Source organism: Carassius auratus, unplaced genomic scaffold, assembly GCF_003368295.1.
Source record: "Carassius auratus strain Wakin unplaced genomic scaffold, ASM336829v1 scaf_tig00012939, whole genome shotgun sequence".
NCBI classification, from domain to species: Eukaryota; Metazoa; Chordata; class Actinopteri; order Cypriniformes; family Cyprinidae; genus Carassius; species Carassius auratus.
Window position 1 is genome coordinate 73,229 of NW_020524348.1, and position 18,244 is coordinate 91,472.

The 18,244-nt window shown below is 34.4% G+C and overlaps 1 long non-coding RNA gene across 1 annotated transcript in view; it reads left to right on the top strand.

Moving 5' to 3' along the window:
* Positions 1-7,741, top strand: part of LOC113073828 (uncharacterized) — a 53,265-nt gene extending 45,524 nt beyond the window's left edge. The window contains exon 3 of the long non-coding RNA XR_003280551.1: positions 7,638-7,741. This is a non-coding gene — a long non-coding RNA (uncharacterized LOC113073828). The remainder of the gene's footprint in view (positions 1-7,637) is intronic.
* The last annotated feature ends 10,503 nt before the right edge of the window (positions 7,742-18,244 follow it).

Sequence of the window (18,244 nt, forward strand, 5' to 3'; positions counted from 1 at the left end):
AATCGCAGATATAATTGCTCAGAAAATTAATGTGGCACCTTTCCTCAACAAAATGCATGACAGTTCATGCCAGAATTATAATGAACAAGGCTCTTCCAGTCAGATTTTAGAGCCCATTTTATAAAATGTGATTTACAGTGGACAGCCCGAGGGAGGACATCATGTTTAATGGTGTTATCCACGTAAGCCACATTGCTGCAGGACATGTGTGAAAGACATGTATAACTACAAGCATATCGTTGTCTATCCTTCTATCTCTGCCCCCATCTTACTGCGGTTTGAAAGTTGATCGGCCGGCCCGGTGCGGTGTGGTGTGGAGCTGGAGCGAAGGAAAATGAGCATGCTGCTATTTTTAGACCCTCTGGCAGGTGGACAGAAGCGGAGCACATCTATATATAGAGCTGAAGAGAGCGGAGAGCATGTCAGTGTGTGCTATGCTGGGACTGCACGTCATGGAGATGCCATGAGCGACGGCCTCTGACCCCAGCCCCGGTCCGCAGCATTTCCTATGTTTCAGTCACCGTGCTGAACCGCTAGTGTTCCGGTGTCTATCACTGTGTCTGCCACTGATGGCTTGTGGGAGGCCGATTGGGCAGACGGTGTGTGAATTATTGAGCAGATGGGGAGTTTCTGCAAGGAAAATGTATATCGTGGCTTTATCATTCATTTGTCATTTGCTTCACAGCAAAGGATTGTGGGAAAGAAGTAGACAAATACACACAAATATCAATGTCATTGTGGTGCAACAAGTCTTTAGCAGTGAACCCAGCTTGAAAGAAAAAAACAATTAGGGGAAAAGGTTCTTGAGATTATTAAAATTTCCATAGAACTCGTAGAATTTTTTTTATAATGTCGCTTTGAAAACCCTCTTTTGAAACCTGTATGTTAGAGGCAAAGAAATAGCATGCTTTTATGTAATTTTTATATTTTATATATTGTAGTCAATCTTTGTCTGTTTTGATTATATAGATTGTTTTCTATTTTAATTAGTTGTGTTTAGAATAGATTTAATTCAATCAATCCTAATTGAGATCTTTGTTTTTGTGCCGGATAAATACTGCTATCATATCATATATCATATATCTTATCATGTGTCATATGTCATGTGTCATATATCATACCATATCATATTGTGTACAGTGGGTATTGAACACAACATCAACATTTGTAAATACATTTCTAAAGCTGTTTACTTGAAATTTTCAACAGATGTCGGTAACAACCCATGTAATCCACAAGGAAAACAAAACAAACAAGTTCAGAAATTAAGTTATATGTACTAAATGTAATGACCAAATTTGAATGCATATCATTCACAAACTTCGACGATATGTCTTTGCCTTTTGTCAATGAATACATATTTTAGCTATACTGTAGTACCATCAGATCGGTATAATACATTTTGCTTTTAAAATGTTCAGATTTACAATTCACATTTAAATCCAGCCAGGTGTGGGCCTATAACCTATTAAAAAAAAAAAAGTAATTCTCTTGTGTCAGCAGCACTGACAGAAAATGGAGCACTGGGAATTTTGGGATTTTAACTTCGATTACGATTAATATGGGTTTATCAGGGATTAATAAAGAAGAGTTGCTTTAATGTCATGTTAGCACACGCAGAGAGATTATCATGCCATGCTGAACATGTACAGTGTGTCAGGGGCTGATAGTCTCTTCCGAAGGATGATGTCTAATTCCCAGTCCTGTAATCTCAGACCTTAAGAGAGGTGTCAAGAGCCGAGATGCTTCAGTCATATCCGTTTGACATGTCTGCTGGGGTCCAGTGCAAAACGAGCTCTAGCAGCACTGGTTCGGTTCATGATAAAATGACTGGCGCTCCAGTGGTTACACTGATGGGTTTTGTCCACATAGAGACATGTGCAGGCGCTAGATAACAACATCACTGCTCGAGTCAACCTGTCCAATTCTTTCGGCTGAATACCTGCGGGGCAGAAAGGAGGAGGAGGATGAGGAAGCCTAACATACAACAAAGAAGCTTTACATTCTTACATGGAGGCCAGATAGAAGACTCTCATCCAATCATAAGATTATAGTATGAAGTTTATGTTATAGAAATCTTAGAATTAAGGATGAAATTAAATAGAAATTATAGTTGATGCAATAATTCTGTTTTCTACTTTTTCAATATTTTATGTATTTTATTTAATGTATTAGCAATAATTATTTAATGCATTATATTTATTTGTATATTTATTTTTTCATTTTTATAGATGTATATACTTAAAACGTAAAAGAAAATATTCAGAAAGGGAACATTAAATTGCTTTAAAGTGACAGTAAAGACATGTATTATATTACAAAAGATTTATATTCAAATAGAGGCTCTATTCATCAAAGAATCCTCAAAAAGTAGAACTGAGCACCAATAATAAGCACAAAATCAGCATCATCAGAATTATTTCTGAAAGATCATGTGACGCTGACTGAAAATTCAACATTGTCATCACAGGAGTGATTTATAAATATATAAAAATAAAAAGTTATTTTAAATGGTAAAAAAAAAGGTTATTTTAGATTATAATATTTTTTTACTTTTACTGTTAGTAAATTTTTTACTTAATTTATGATCAAATAAATGCAGTCTTGGTGAGCATTAGAAAAGTTAAAAGTTTAAACGTTTTTAATTATTCCAAGGCTTTGACTAATGAAGTGTGTGTGTGTGTGTGTGTGTGTGTGTGTGTGACTATTCTCTGTTGCAAGCCATAAGAATTGCATGGTTTTCCTTGGAAGAATGTGTGGTAAGAAGTATATCGACATGAAAGTAGCCATCCTCTGAAAGTAGCACATAAGTGTGGGTATTTACAGACCAGCAAAATCACACGGACTCCTGCTGACATGCACACTCTCACAGTAATTACACTCAGAATGCATTTAGCATGCATGAGCACACACACAAAACCACATGTTACAGACCATACTTTGTAATAAGCATGCACACAGATACACTGCAAACCCTTTAATAATGCTCCCACAGGCTGTCAGTTCCTCTCCATCTTGTCATGTGAACTTGCAGTACAGTAAACACTCACGTTCACTTTCTCTCTCTCTGTGGCTATGTTCCATAATCTAGAGAATCGCCTACTGTACGTACAGTTGGCATCATTGTAAAGCTTCGTACATGCTCATGACTGTTCCAAAAATGTCTGCAGATTAATTATAATACTTGCTAAAAAAAATCTTATTTTAGATAATTCTTAGGTATCCTTCTCAGTGAAATCAATCCTAGAAAAAAAATTAATGCGACAAGTTCAGTAAAAAAGGTGATCCTTTCAAAATAGTAAATGTCATCATTCAATACCAAAAATGATTTAATGTAAAATTTAAAAAAAAATTGACTTTTTCTTTATTAAACTATATTTGTGAGTGCATATATGCATATAATATCATGCTTGTTGCAAAATTATAATCCATAAACCCAACTATAATGCTATTTGTGTGTGCATGTGGTTGAGTTAGCATGCTGCTTTAATCCTGTTACACAATGTACAAAATGCCATGATTTTTTGCCCAATTTGGGGAATAAAATAGGATTTATTTTTTCAGTATAGAATTAGCTCTTTAGTATGACGTTCACCAATGCTGCCTTTGCGATTAATATAACCTCCAACAAAGTTAACGAGTGTTGGTGTCCAAGGGCTTAAATTTGAATTTGGACTGAAATACCTAGTCAGCTACACAGCACCTTTAAAGAATTTGCCACTGATGATTCCAACACAAGTTATGAGCAGTGTAGAGTAGCGCATATTGTTTGTCATTTCTCAGATCACACATTAAGACATGGTTTTATGTTTACGCGGCGCAATGCAACGCAACACGTAAAAAGACAGTATAAGTCATTATAATCAGTAATTATGTCCCAACTGGACGAAACAAATGCCTCGTTTGTAATGGGTTTTATTGGTTTTGTCTAGTCGTGCCAGGAGATGGCATCACCGTATAATAAGGGGTGTAACACTTGAGGCATTTGGCCAATCACAACGCACTGGATAGCTGGCCAATCAGTGTACACCTAGCTTTTCAGAACAATGAGCTTCGTAAAAGTCAACGTATTTCAGGAAGGCGGGGAATAGAGGAGAAACAATAAAGTACAGTATGTAGAAAACTGTGTTTTTTAAACCTTAAACCAAATAAGCAAATTAACCATATAACCCCTTTACATTTACAAACCCCCTGATAATCCTACACGAACCCCAGTTTGTCCTTGAACTACAATATGGTGTTTATCCTATTTAAATAAATAAAATGATAATGTAATTTGAATTATATATGTCTGTGTGTGTGTGTGTGTGTGTGTGTGTGTGTTGTATAAAATCCAATCCTGTCACATTCTCAATCATGCCATAATCACAAATTGATTTGTAATTCTGGCAAGATTGAGAATGTGACAGGACTGGATTTTGTACAAAGTCATAAGACAGCCAAACTATATTGTACAGTCTGCCATTTCTCCACTGATGTCACACAGTCTGCTGTGCCTTTTACTCAACATCTCACTTGGGTTATATCATACAATCTAACAAGCAGTTGTCATAAAGGACAGAAGAAGTCACACAGTGTACAGTGGAATTTAGAAAACCTCTCACTGAGCCTTGAAACCAAGCCTCGATCTCTTTCCCTTTCACTCTGACATCCTCTATAAATATCGACCTGCCCAGCAGGTTCAGAGCAAAAGTCTCTCCTCTCGTCCTCCCGTACCTGCACTGCTGAAGTCTGTAATGAGTGAGAAAAGCCCACACTAGCTGAATTAGCTGGAGTTCCTGATGGATTATGGAGGCTGATTGAATTGTGAATAAGGCGGGAGACGGGCGAGGGGTTGCACTGATGGGGGAAGGGTACAGTGAGCTGATCTGGCACAGCGGCTCGGTTTCTTCTGTGATTGCTTCAATTAGCTGATCGAGCTGCTGCCTCTGCAAATGGCTTTGGCGAGGTTGTCATGGAAACGATGCTGCGGCCCCATCCTCACCTCGTGCTCTGATCTCTGGAGGGGGGAGGGGGTGTAATTGTCACGGAAAGGTCCTTGCGTATTCGGTTACATGCAACTGCTTTCCAAACGTCAGACGACAATTACAAGAGTTCATCATTAAAATATGAACATTAACTTAAAAAAAAAAAAAAATTCACCATACAAACACAAAATATCAAAAAAAAAAAAAAAATAAAATAAAAAGGAAAAGTAACCCATATGTGACCCTGGACCACAAAACCCATCATAAGGGTCATTTTTTCATAAAAAAGTTTAATAAATAAGCTTTCCATTGATGCATGGTTTGTAACTATTTGTAAATCTGGAATCTAAGGGTGCAAAAAATCTATAGAAAAAGTAGATTAAATTGGATGCACATATTTACTAATTAATTCCCATAGTTTATAAATTGTGCGCACGATTTATTCATTAGTTTCCTCGATTTATTAAATAATGCACACGATTTATATTTCGAGGGAAATGGTAATCGTCTGCACTATTTATTTATTTATTTTTATTATTCAATTGGCATTTGAATACTATGCCCTTAAAACTCCTAGAGTTTACAAAACGGAGAAACAAAACCTTATCAAACAGAGGAAGTAATCGCATGAAAAAGAAACTGATCTCACTCCAAAAACACACGTTAACCTTGTTAACTGCAAACAATTACATACTGTGTATCGATATTACAGAACAAGAATGACAAAATAAACAGCTATAAAATTATATATTAAACTATAATATTTAAAAAATCATGCTGTAAGCTAGTGGCATTTATTATAAACGGCACAAATGTCATTCAAAGCTGAAAAGGCACTGGGCTCATGAGCCTCTCTCATTTGACAAGAATCTAAATGATTCCATTTTTGCCATATTTGTAACATTTGGTTGTTAAACTTATTTATTATGTACTGTAGCTTAAACATGGCTTTATACTTCACTCATGTTCCAATATTAACGCAAAATCCTTTACATGTGTAAAACTGTTGTTTGGGCACTGCATGCTGATTTTACAGTGGACCTTTTAAAATATACAGTGTAACTTTTATATTTGTTCGACTGCATTTTAGTTTGATGATGAATACCTGAAATGTCAAGCAATGCTAGAACTAATGTTGTTTTGTGCGTGTGAGGTGCCTGGGCCGATCAGATGGATTTAATAAAAATATAAAGAAATGAAATGCATTAAAGGGATACTCCACCCTTAAATTAAATGTTGTCATTAATCACTTACCCCATGTCGTTCCAAACCCGTAAAATCTCTGTTTGTCTTCAGAACATAATTTTTAATATTTTGGATGAAAACCCTGGAGGCTTGAGACTGTCCCATAGACTGCCAAATAAATAACAGTGTCAAGGTCCATAAAAGGTATGAAAAGTCGTTGTCAGAATACTTCATCTGCCATCAGACATGCAATCTGGGTTATATGAAGTGACGGCAACACTTTTGTTTTGTAAGTGAAGGAAAACAAAAATAACTTTATTCAATAATTCCTTTGTCAATGGTCTCCTCTGTGTCACTAAATATCACCGATGTGCTTCTGTGTTCTCCGCGCCACAAGGATGCACTGGTTTTTTTTTTTTTTTCTTCACATCAAAGCTAAATACACAGAAACAGCACATCCTTGTGGTCTGGAGGACACAGAAGAGCATGCAGCATAGAGATATGGAGTGATTTTCATACTTTTTATGGACCTTGATACTGTTATTTACTTGCAGTCTATGGTAAAGTCTCAAGCCTCCAGCATTTTTTTTTTTTTAAGATTTAAAAAAAAAAAGTTTAAAGTAAATTGACATAAACAATCGAATATCCAGTATCTCCAATATCCAACTGAGAATGTAGGTCTGTTCCTCAAAAACGCTTTTATATGACTTCAGAAGCAATAAATTATATTTCCTATTGAAAAACAGACTCATCCCCGTGACTAAATAATGACCAGATAATTATTTAGAATTAACTAATTACTTAATTGCATAATGTGAGACAATTAGGGTGAAACAGTATATTAAGTGGGAAAAAAAATGTAGGCTTGGTTATTTTATCCATTGGACTTCCATCCATAAGACATGTGATTTAAATGCATCACATTCGATTTGACTGAATGTTTTGTGACTGGATCCATGCAAATCAGCAGAAATATATATTTTTTTTCATTGTTCAAAGAAACTTTTAGTGAATAGTTCTTAAAAGAACATCTCTGTTAGTGTGTGGAACATTTCATAATCTAAAGAACTGTTTTCCACTATAAATAATCTTTTGACCATTGGAAGATCCATTGGATGTCATGTTCTTCATGGAACTATAAATGCCAGTGAAGAACCTGTATTTTTAATAATTGCAGATTGACATCTACTGATGAATCATGCTAAAAAAGACCATGAGCAATTTTAAGGAGGACACCCGAGTCAATTCTGATATCATGTTGACTTTAAGGCTTTAAAGGTGGAGGCCTAAGGTGAGGCTATAATTATGATGGCTTTATAAAACTGGAAGGTTCTTACGTGTGCAGAATGCTTGGTTAAGTGTGTTAATTTTCAATGGTGTCCAGTTGACTTTCAAAAAAGCATATTTTTGTTCCACAGAAGAAAGAATGTCTCAAAGATTTGGAAGAAAATAAGACTTAAAAAATGACAGGATTTTCATTTCTAGGTTCAGAGGGATTGGCGTACAGTTAGGCCTCATCAAGATCTATGAGATCTACTGTCCACTTGATTGAAGGCCAGGAGTGACATATCAGCTGTGGAAGGTGTGAGGTATGATGAACATGTCCAGACAGCAGCTGTGATTCACTGTGATCCACTCAGACGGAGTGTGTGACTTCACACCCAACCACACACATTTACTCCAACACACCCCGTCACCTCTGCTCCCATGACACCATTGTCAACAAACAACAGACAAAAACAGCTCGTTGGGGACATTTATATATACACTGTATAAACCTACTAAAAACACAGTGAAGTGTACATAAATATCAAATGAAAAGGCCATCAAACAAAGTGTACAAATAAATGCACTACAGTTCAAAAATCTGGGGGCAGAAAGTTTTTTTTTATGTTTTTGAATGAATGCTCACCAATGCTTGATAGAAAGAGGAGTAAAACATGAATATTGTGATATATTATTACAATTTAAAATAACTTTTCAATTCGATTTTATATTCAAGATGTTTTTGGTTTCTATATAATTATTGAAATATACATTTTGAATTTTTTTTTATTTTATTTAATATTATTTTTAAGAACTGTGTATAAGGCTTTAAACAATAATTTTATATATATATATATATATATATATATATATATATATATATATATATATATATATATATATATATATTAGTGCTGTCAATCGATTTAAAAAAATTAACGAATTAATCGCACAATTTTTTTTAATTAATCGCGATTAATCGCAATTAAAAGACTGAAACTTTTTGGATATGTAAATGTCAAATGTAAATAATTAATGTAAACTCAAGACAAAGAAACTATTTAAATTCAAAATATGATTGTTTATTGGAATTTTTGTTTAACTTGTAACACAGATTTTCTCATGTAAACAACATACCTGCAATAAACCATCAATATCCTCCAAATGAACTGTTGGCTTGAAAGCCATATTTATTACAGAAATAAAAACACAGGCATGTAAGTGCCATTTGAATTTCAAAACAATCAATGCCAATAAAAAACAAAAATGATTTCCATGTTGAATTCTAAGTGGACTGCAAAAAAATTCCAAGGTATGGTCATTGCCAGTGCTTTAAGTGGGCCGGTACGCACCGGTACTCAGTACCTCCACTTCCAAATATAGCTCTTGAGCGTACCGCCACCTCTCCGTGCGCCCAGAACGTGCTTGTAGCGTACCGGTACGCTCATTCGGACATCTGTTTTAATAGAGGTTTTAATCTTTTACCTGCACTGCCGATTTTCAGAGCGCCCTTCACAATGCAAGTTTCCTAATTCATCCCACCCAGAGCAGAAACTACATTACCCATTCACCCTTAAGTTATACAAGTGAATAGCGCATGTGTCGCTTTTCCCACTGTTAAGTGTCAACAACTCAGCGTGGCCGGAGAAGGTGTGTGAAACTCGTTGTGAGTGTACACCACACTCGGTTCGGTTAAAAATCAAATACAGTTAACAACCACACTTAATATGTTTTCTTGGCTTCAGACTCTGAATACTGCAAGAACAAGACCAGAATCAGATGATCTTTTTGTCCCCTTTTTGTTTTAAAGCTTGATGAAGAGAGAGAGCGCAAGTTGCTGCAGCTGAGGAGGACAGTGATGCACGCGTACAGGAGTGATTGACAGTTCGCGGCACTGTGTACAAAAAATACTCCGCTACACAATTATTTCGTTATTTTCGTTTAAGCTTATTAACGTTAGCGTTACAGAAAGGTCTGATTTACGCACTGTTACAACAGTCATTGTTTTTTTTTTTTAAACAATGACATTTGAGTTCATGATTTTAATGTTGCTGTTTCTTGTGGCAGACTGAATGAAGAGTAATGTTTCTTGTGGCAGACTGAAGAGTAATCCGGCAGAGTTTTATACTGAAACTTTCCATCTAAAAGTCCTTCCTTGGTCTTATCCATATTTCTTTGCACGTTGAACACACATAGGCCACAACTGGAAATAAAAAAAACTGCAACCGCGTTAATTGCGTTATTTTTTTTTTACGCGTTAAATATTTCAAATTAATCGAATGCGTTAACGCGCTAATTTTGACAGCACTAATATATATATATATATATATATATATATATATATATAGGCCATCACATGATCCTTCAGAAATCATTATAATATGCTTTGGTGCTAATGAAACATTTCTTATTATTATTATCAGTGTTTAAAACAGTTGTGAAAAAAAAAACACCTTACTGACTCCACATGTTTGCTCAAAAGCAGAAAGGTTTCTTAGAAATCTTTTTTCTGAGAATTATCTTTGTCAGTTGCATCAGTTAAGAAATTAACAATCGTTGTAAATCTATTTTGAACATCCTGACCCTGAGTTCTGAGCAAGATAAGAAGAAATAACTCCTTTCCGCAGGAAGCAACGAGGGCTGCACCTCTGCTGAGTTAATGATGATCTGTGTTCCTGCCGCTCTCACACTGGGCCCATCACATTTACATCTATTCATTTAGCTGACACTTTTATCCAAAGCGACTTACAATTGCTATATATGTCAGAGGTCACACGCCTCTTGAGCAACTAGGGGTTAAGTGTCTTGCTCAGGGACACATTGGTGTCTCACAGTGGATTCGAACCCGGGTCTCTCACACCAAAGGCATGTGTCTTATCCACTGCGCATTGCTGATGCAATGTGAGAACAAAAAAGACATTTCACAGAACCAGCTTTCCAGACATAATTTGTTTGCTTATTTACCCATAAATATCAGATCAGATGAAGGGATGAGTTTGGGTGTGTGGGTAATCCTCACCTGAATGGTTTCATTCTGGAGGAACTCCGTGTTATACATCTTTGTCCTTATACCTGAGGCTGAGTCTGAGACTGTTTGTGATTTTGACTCACTGAAGAGCAATTATTAAAGATTATTTTGTTTTTTGCATCTGACATCTGAAGAGATAGATTTTACATTGATATTTAGTTGATTATTAATGCTGTTCAGTTTATCCGCATCACTAGTTCCCATAAGTATTATTCATTATTGCATAAGTATTTGTTGTATAGTCATATATATTTTTCAAATTGTTCAGTAAGGTTGGTTCTCAACTGTCATCTGATGGCCGATAAGGCCAAAAAGAGTTTTAAATTAAATCATAAATATAAAATGTTTTTACCTAAAATAAACATTAACTATAATAAAATCAAATATAAAAAATATATATTAAACTTTTATTTCAGCTAGTTAACAAGGCAGCAATCCTTAAGTAAAATAAATTAAGAAAAAAAAAGATAAATAAAACCAAATTGCTAAAACTTTAAAGGGAAAACAGAAATGAAAAGTCTAACATTAAAAAACTAATAGTAAAATAGCACCACGCTCTTTTTCATAAATGTAAAAATCTAGTTTAATACAGATATTATTTGATAATCTGTAGTTTAACTGGCTGCCAAGGTCTTAAGATTCTCTGAGTCTTCATAAATTCTTGTAATTAAAGAAAAGAAAATGACAGAACTTGAATAATAATGTCTAACAGCAGGACGCTTGTTAAGGCTTTTTCATATTCTGTTATTGTTGCTTCCCTGCTGCTTTCTCTCTCTCTTTCTCTCTGGTTTTTTTCTCTCAAGTGGTCTCTCTCATTCAATTAAGAATCATAACAGAGTAGAGACAGACTTTTATCTCTGTTTAAATCCTGCAGTGGTTCTCCGTGTTCTTTCTCCCTGTGACAGACGGCAGAGTTTGGGAACAAGAAAACTTTGCAGGTTCATTAGAACATCATGCTCCATTAGAATGAGCTTATTTATCACCCTGTTCTTTTCTTCGTGTTCCCACTAAAACACAGCACCTTGTTAGAAAAGCACTTTATGGGATTGTCGTTACTGTTTGTCCAGAACAGAAAGAAATCTGCAAACATTTCCCTTTTTTCTGTGTGACTTTTTCTGTGTTTTCTGTGTTTAGAGAACATTTAAGTTCTGAAAACTTTGCTGTATGTTGCCTGTTAGACAGTCCACTAAATGACTTGCTTAAATAAATTATATATATATATATATATATATATATATCTCAATAAATGTTTCTTTTGTAATCCTAAATTATTTAGAAAAGATTAAATAATTTTTTTAAAGCATTTTGTAAAAATGTGAAACATAACTTTTAAAATATTATTTTATTAATTAAAATGCCATCTCATTTTTATTTCTATTTATATTGTCCTGATATTAAAATTGAAATATTATATATATATATATATATATATATATATATATATATATATATATATATATATATATATATATATATAATTTATAATTAAATAATTCATTTTAGTTTTTTTATGTAATCTGAATTTGCTGCAATGCTTTATGGGATTGATCATAAAACATTTACAGTTATTATTATTTAATAGTTATTATTTTTATTTTATTTTTATTTAATAATAAATAATTTGTCATTATCTTTTTTTCTTGCAAATCAAATGTTCAAATCAATCTCTATCCTTTATATGATGTGTTTTTCTGGATTTTTTGGTCCATATTCTGTCCCTATCCATTAGAATTAACCTACCATAAAAATTACAGACCCTTCATTTCTTTGTTGGCAAACTGACAAAATCAGCAGGGGATCAGATAAATATTTTCTCCACTGTAACCCAGTAGTTTTTGTGCACTGATGTGCGCACCTGTGCCATCTTTTTATGAAGCGGACTAGGTTTTGGATCAGAGCATTCGATCTTCCCTCATGTTGAAAATAATTGAGCAATTACAAGTTGAACTTACCCAGCGAAACATGCTACGAATTAGAGCACAGTAGCCCATTAATCAAGTCCTTTGTGAGATTATCATTTTCAACGCTTCTGTGCTCATGATTCTCTCCATATGCAAACACCTCCCATAGTTTGAAGATCTTTTAGGAAACCCAAGCCCCATTACTTCCCAAACCTTCTCCAGTTCATCACTGCTTCACATGGGCGTGAAACATTCCTCATCTCCGTCTCTCATTCTACACCTCCATGACCTGCATTTCAATAGATATCCAGGAAGTTGACCACAAAAATAGTGTTGTCCTTGATTTACTTAGCAACAGATACCTTTTTTTGGAAAGAATGTCGATAATTTCGCTTATGGTTGTTTTATTGGCTTGCTTACAGAATTGTTTGTGCATCAAAAGCCCACCTCACTCACATCAATCTCTTTTTCCACTTAGTTTTGAAAAGACTTTGCTGCAGGTATATAGTTTGAGACAACTGAATGTTGTTTGCTTGTCATAATGTCTTCTGACTCTGTACTGTTTTCTTTCACCCATGCAACATGAGATAATAAAAGATGTCCGAGTTGCCTTTTCTGTACAAAACAAGAGAAGGATATTCATACTGCCAAACATCAAGGACACATTAAAACTAGTGTAAAATCAGTCCAAATGACTTATGCCCTATTTCAATGCGCGAGTTAGAATTTTAGATGCAACTGGCTAAAACACACAGGAAGCTGAATTGAGTTTACTCTATTTAAATTAAAAGAAATTCTAATGTGGAAATTTTATATATATATATATATATATATATATATATATATATATATATATATATATATAAAACAATTCTGAATAAATTTTCAAGAAAAAGTCATCATTTTTAAATATAAACTCACAATTTTGAGAAAAATTAAACCGAAAATAAACAAACAAATAAACAGAATTAAATTCTGAGAAGAAGAAAAAAGTCAGAAGTTTATCTCACAATTTGTATCTTTTTTTTCTTCATCAAAATTACGAGTTTACATTTCAGAATTTCATTTTATTTGTTTATTTTTCAGATCTGTGTTTGTTTCTTGCAATTCAAAAAAATATAAAAATTTTACAGCTAAATTGTGACAGATAAAATCCAAATTGAAAAGCCAGTTAAAAAAAAAAAAATTATATTCCATGGTAAAAAGGTTATGAAATGTTTATATCTTTTTATTTATTAATTACATATGATCAAATGTATAAACTAATGTACATATACATTTCCATAGCTGCCATTTCTTCCTTTCTCTCTCCATGACATTTCATAAACTTTCAATGAATTTTCATGCCAAAATTGGAAGTTTTCTTGCTTTTCTTATTAACTGCTTCCATATAGTTATATTCTACCTGTAATTTTGCATCCTGTTTGTTACCTCAGTATAAATTGATTTCAAATTGGGAATTCAAATACATTTTTAATTCCGTTTTAAATTGCTCATTAGTCTGTTAGAGTCTTAATAGTAAAAATTACCATCCAGCTTCACTGTATGGAAAACAAAGTTGTGCATTCTGTCGAAAATGTATGTTTTAATGTTTTACAAATGGGGTTGAAGCAACACAAGAGTTAGTAAACATCTGGCAGATTGAATTTAAGGCTGAACTAAATGTTATTCACAGCAAGTAGCTTCGTGCTTTAGAAATCTCCTTGATTTGCACTAGAAAATGTAGTGCACATAGATGTGTTGCAGCATTAAAAAAAAAATAAAAAATAGTAGAATTATGAACAGCGTGACCTTTTCGCAGTGACATGACATTGCTCAATGACATGACTCTGCTAATGCTCTTGCGAAAGACCATGCTTTTATACATAAAAAAGCATATTGCAGATTGCATGACCCCTTCCCAGAATCACCTGAAGTCCTCTTACAGTTGCTGACACCAGCATGAGGCCGTGAAGTACTTCATTATTCATTGAGCAGCGGGCCTCTGACACGCTGTGGCAGCATTTTGACAACCGCCACAGCCGTTAAGGGGGTTGGGATTTGAGCGGAGTTCATCCACTGGCAGCGGACATATAGTTTAATGGGAATAGAGCATGACAGTGGTCACCGTTACATCCGGCAGGTGCGCATAATGCTATCATCCCGGAGGAACCCAGGCAAAACGAAAGGCAGCTATGTTCTCGCTCGGCTCTTGCTGCATGCCGTGATGATTGCACTCTCCACTGGCACCAAGCTGTTTCTGCATTATCCCCTCATGCATCCCAGGGCAAGTGGCTGGAGAATTTCATTGCTGTCACTTCGCATCCCCTTCCCGTGATGAGGCAGAGCAGGGTTTGCCCCGTCTGCACATTCAAATCAACTGAGCGTATGACAGGGCTTTTATGATTGGCCTGTTTGTTGTTTGCAAACTATGCATTTTGCATATTACAGACCCCAGAGGGCCCTTAAGGTTTTTCCTTTCCTTATACTTATTTCACCACAGATATCACTGATTTATGAGTCACACCTATCTCTGTGTGTTTTTATTTGTTATGACTTTAATACAAAAATGGAAAATCACAAAATCATTTGTGATTTAAAGAGATTACAATGATATTTGCAGGACAAAAATACTTTACTTACTGTTTCATATATAGATTTATAAGCTTAGATGTTCGGGGGGGTTAAAGTGGTTCGTTTTTTTAAATATTTATAAAAAATACATACAGATATTTGGTAAAATAATCAATTTTTTTTTATTTTATACAAATCTATATTTTTATAGTAGTTATTTTAAATATTTTGAAAACTAAATTTACTGTGTGTGTGTGTGTGTCTAAACCCACATCACTCACAGATATAATTTTTTAAGATATTCATAAGATTAAAAAAAAAAAATAGTAGAAGAAATGACAACAAACTCCATACAGTACATAAAATAAATGTTGTAATTTTCAGTTTATGTATATCTAGTTTTATAAAAGTTAGATGCTCAGGGGGTTGTAAATTGTATATATTGTGTATTTTTATAAAAACTAATATTTAAAATATATCAAGAATTAAAATATTGATAAGATAATATAATATGTATTTATATAATTTATTTTATTAATATATTTTTTTTGCAAATGTCTCTATGGAGACTCCGTGGTTTCTTCCTGTCATTTTGCTTAAAGATAGGAAGCCCATATATGGGAAACAGGAAGTTCAGCATAAGTTCTTGTGTAAGAATGCTGTTTTGCTGCTTTTGTGTTTGACAGCACTGAGATGATGTGCTGCTTCATTTCTGATAGCCTCAGTCAAAATAATCTAACAGTGTCTTTGCAGGATGGGGTTTTATTGAAAGAGCGAATTGTGACTAATTTAGTCTGACAGAAGTTTCAAAATGACTAACATTTCAGGAGCATTCATGAAGTATCAGCAAAAATCAAACAACAAGCTCTGCATGGGAAAAATCTGTAGTTCTCCATATCTGATTGGATGTAGAAAGTATTTTAATTGTTTTTAGAATACAATAATTGACAATCTTTTTGACATGAGAAAATATAATGGTTTTGGATTTTGAATTTTAACAGCACAAATGATTTTGTCTAACAGTATTTTATCTTCTTTGTGAAACTGCTTCACTGACAATTGGATATACATATGTCTAAATATTGCATTCTATAAAATTATACAATATCCAACATGACATCAATTCTGTTTATTTTAAAATACCACATTTAGTTTTTCAAGCCAGACTGTGCTATAGTATGACTGTATGGATCGTGTTAATGATGATGCATGTATAATTAGAGAAACGGTTCCAGATAGTGTCCCTGGAGAGAACCTGGCACCTGAGCTCTCGTCAATACAACAGCCATACGCTCAGTCACACTCTATTTCCTGGAAACCGCGTCAGGTGACTTTTGGTAGTCATGGCGTGTTTGTTTTGTTGCCAGTGTGTATGAATGCATGTCTGATCTATTTATTTAACAAAGCCTGCACTGCTGCCTCACATGCAACCTGCCATCTATGCACGATCATGCATGAGAGCGAGCTACTGACTACTGTAAACACATGCTACAGAGCATATAATGTACATAAAAAATATATAATGGACTAGTCAGGTTGCAAAGTTAATGCAATCCAGCATAGTTTGACGGATAAAAACCAATGCAAGAATAATAAATAATAATAAAAAAAAATTCAAACCAGTTTGCAATTAAAGTGTCTAAATGACGTTTGCAAAAAAAAAAAGGGCCTTTACGCATGGACAACAAACTTCCATGTTATATATACATACTGGTAAAAAAAAAAAAAAAAAATGTATAGCCTGATACAGTTGTGACACAATTTTTTTTTTTTTTTACTTTAAAATGTAATATATAATAATATAATAATACAAATAACTAATAATAAAAAATCTAATTTTTGAAAAGTTAAAATATTGACTAAATATTTATATTTTATTTAAAAGAATCCTCAAGTAATTTATGCATTTGACATATGCTTTTATACAAAGTGACATTTTAGCAGTTCCTTGCATTTCCGTGGAATGCAAACTCATGTTGTCATTTCTTGCCGTCTTTTACTCGTTTGAGCTACAAGAATGCATTATGAAATAATCTAATGAAAATAATCTAAATAATTAAATGTTTTCTGTGTTGTGTGCTGTGTTGTAGCAATAAAAAAAAATACTTAGCTTCCATTAATACTAAACAATATTTTAATACTTCCAATATAGGGTAAAACAAACCCTAATTTTCCATTAAAATATTTTACTAATGAACTATTTATTGTTTGATTCTACAAGTGTCTTGTATGGGCTTTGCAGTTTTCTGCATGTCAGTCATCTTTTGCTCAATCCACTGGGAACTGGGAAGAAGTTAAAAAGCTTGCATTCAGGATAAATCAGTTATTGGGCATTGGTGTATAAGAATACTGATGACACCTAGTCAGGTGGACTCGTATGCAAATGTTGCATGTTTTTTTTTTTTCTTGTCATAACTTGTGCTGGTTGGCATTTAACTTTGGGCATGAAATGGTGTAATTTCTTGGGCAGACTTTTCTCCATCTATTAATTGTGCTATGGATGGCTTATGAAACCGGCTCCCACCGAGGATGCATTTTGAAGAGGCATGTGGTGCATTGGAGCCACTTATTGCACTCGTATAGGTTGCACAAGCACTGCCATGCATTATTCATCATTGGCATGCTTTGATCTAAAAGGGTTGCAGATGGTATAGGGTCATAATCTGCCAAACAAACTTGCATGCATTTCACTTTAAGCTTTCACTGAGTCTCAGGAGAGCTGAGGATGCTCGAAGTGACTGGTGTACGGCACAGCAGAGCTGACGCTTAATTTAACCCTGATTAGAGGTGCACTGTGCCAGAACACAGCAGAACAGAACTGGCGTGGGAGGAAGAGGATGTCTGTCAGATAGATCGGCCGCTGAGTGCAACAGCCGGTCTTTTAAGGTGAGAAGACCGGTTGTTCCATGCCTGTGCTTTCAGGAAACATTGTCCTTTACAGAGATTGACCATGTGATTTGGTTAGAGGAAGTTGATCATAGATTGATGCTGCTTGGTGCTTTACATCTGCATTTGTGAACTGGGTTAATGAGGGCATTTTAACACAAGGGTCATTTATCATCGCACTGCACATTTCTGAGACAATATGAGCGGTGCTTGCATGTGTAAAAGTCATCTGCATGATTCAAGGTGGTTGCCAGAATGTTTTTGTTTGATTGCTGCTTGATAATTTATTTTCCATCCATTTTAAATCACAAGTTTGATCATTTAGATGAGTAATGGCATAGTCCAGCTCAAATTGAAAAAGTATCAATAAACACCAAAATAATAAATCAGAAAGCACCAAATCATATTTAGTAACTCCTGACCCAAATTTGAAAAATACCAATACTGATTCTTTCCTT